Source organism: Catharus ustulatus, chromosome 1 (genome assembly GCF_009819885.2).
Source record: "Catharus ustulatus isolate bCatUst1 chromosome 1, bCatUst1.pri.v2, whole genome shotgun sequence".
NCBI lineage: Eukaryota > Metazoa > Chordata > Aves > Passeriformes > Turdidae > Catharus > Catharus ustulatus.
In genome coordinates this window covers 129,529,928-129,532,427 of record NC_046221.1, presented here as the reverse complement: position 1 = coordinate 129,532,427, position 2,500 = coordinate 129,529,928, and the positions used below count along the sequence as shown (strand labels likewise).

The 2,500-nt window shown below is 37.6% G+C and overlaps 1 protein-coding gene across 5 annotated transcripts in view; it reads right to left on the bottom strand.

Moving 5' to 3' along the window:
- ZFHX4 (zinc finger homeobox 4) overlaps positions 1-2,500 on the bottom strand; it is a 154,443-nt gene that overhangs the window by 125,909 nt on the left and 26,034 nt on the right. The gene's annotated exons all lie outside the window — the stretch shown is intronic.

Genomic DNA, 2,500 nt, shown 5'->3' with positions numbered 1-2,500 from the left:
CCTTTGTTGAGAACAAGATGCACTCTATAAAAGCCATATCAGTGTCTGGCAGCAGGGTAAAATCACCAGAGGAAAGTCAGGCACACACTGGTTAAAAGTCTGCTTTCCTTCATTTTTTTCCTGAGCCTGCAAGGCTCCAACCACTGTAATAGTAGCCTGATTACAGCCTAAGCTACCCCGAGTCCTTGCAGATCTCTCAGTTTGCAGAATGATGGCACTGTACACAACAGCTGAGTACTCTGAAACTTTAGTGGTTTTTTTCAGCCTATGATATAGACTCTGCCTTGCTTTTATGCAGGAGGTAAGCAATCTTCATTCCAGTCATAAGTCAGCACAATAGATCTCATTAATTTTAGACGAAAGCAGTAATCAATTTATCATATAAGTTTTCAATTAAGTACAAAAGTTTGATTACATCCTGAAAACTATTGTTTTAGATATCTGAAGCATTAATTTTTTCTACATCTTTGAATATCTAATTCAAAAATTTTGCGTAACTGGACAATATAAGTTTACATACATAACAGACAGGTGCTATATCCCTGCATAAAATCACTCAGTGTGATTTTGAGATTACAAAAAAAAATCCTTCCCTAGAAAGGCTTCAGTGAAGGTCACTGAGATATTAAGTATGAAGGATAGCTGCTTAATTTTTTTAAAGTGTAATCAAGCCTAATCTTGTCAGCTACATCAGAGAGAGGAAGTGATCAGTTTAAGATACATCAGAAGATTTGCATAGAATGAAAATGAATCAAAATTAGTTTTGGTATCTGAGATGGCTAAAATGACAGCCTAATTGCTCCTGAATCAAACGTCACAAAGCTTGGTGTGTAATTTTAATCACTGATGAGAACCAGGTTAAGTTTGCTCGTGGCGCACATGCAATTTAAAAACCTTTTGAAATAATCTGATCACAATGAGCATGAAAACTTAATAATTCTCTAATTAGTCCAGAGACAAGCATGTTTGCCTTCCTATTTGGCAAATCTGCACAAACAGTGTATGCATCTTGAAGAAAGCCTAGCACATCTAATGCATTCTCCTCCAAAGGCCTTATCTACAGATAAAAAACTGCACAAGGAGAGTTGCACCAGAAAGCATTCCCAGCCACTTCCATCTGCAGAGGACTGGGATAAATGTCTTCATACTGATATCTCTCAACTCTGACACAAAAGGATAAACAATGCTGGTACAAAGTATTTTTACATGTATCCACTCAGCAACTGCACTTGTGAGGCTATTTCAGCCACATGTAAACACACATGCAAGCATGAAGACACACACGCAGCTGGCACACGACATATGTACAAGAAGTCTTTTGGGCCACTGCACAGAAAAAGAGGCAGTGGTACTTCAGTTTTGTTCCCCAGCAATGATGCAGGGATGCATGTGCAGTAACTCTGCTGTAACTCTGCCCTACCCAGTACCATGAATCAGTCAGGATGAAACCTCTTTAGTAGGTAAAACAACTGATAAAAAGGAGTTAATACAACAAACGGAACCAGATGTAACTCCCTAAAACTATTCTAGCCCTATCTGAGGCTTTCCATTTAACCTTTTCTGCTTGAGGCAGGCTTTAGCCCTACTGCAGTGTATTATGGTATCCCACAGCATCACAGTGTCCAGCACACACACAGAAACAGTTGCCAGTTACAGTCATGGGCATGCACACTATACTGGGGCCAGATGGCATTTATGAGCAGTAAGTAATTTTAGGCAGATACAAAATGGGTTCTGCAGCATAGCATCTCACCCTTCCCCTTCTTCCCACAGCCCCGTGTGAACAGTCGCGCTGTTGCAATTTTCTCTTAAAAAGATTTACCAGAAGTAAACTATATTTTTAAACCTTCCACCACATAGTCAAAGTGAAAAACAAAACCAGCACAGTAACAAGTGTCATAACATCTTTTCTGTTACTTAATCAACATTTTAAAATAAGCTGCACATTTATAGTCATCTCCTTATATAACTTCAGTATTAATCAGTACTAAACAATGACATCAGCCCTCTGATCACAATTGTATAAACAAGAGTATATTTCATTCCAATTAAAACAAATACTAAATCTTTGAACCGAGGAGCAGCACAGAAAGAAACCGTAATGTATATTTCCATACTTGAACTGTTTACTGTCTTTGTGTCCATGTTTGCTATCAGATAAGGTAGATGAAATCACTATACCTTGATGAGGAATTAAAAATTACTGGCATAACTTACTGATCGTACACAACATATGATGGAACATGCATCCATTAGAGTTACAGCTTCTTCAGTATTGAAAAATAAAAAATAAATCTCCTCCCCAGGGACCTTCTGCGAGAGTTACAACAAAGTTTCACAAAGTCGTAGATAAAAAAATTTACAAGGACTGCCTCAGAACAAACATTTTTCCACAAAGTCTCTACAACAGATTTCAATCCTCTTTACAAAAGCAATCACAATGCAAAGCGTATAGTATTAAAAAAAAGAAGCAAAATGGATATATATTAAGCACGTATCT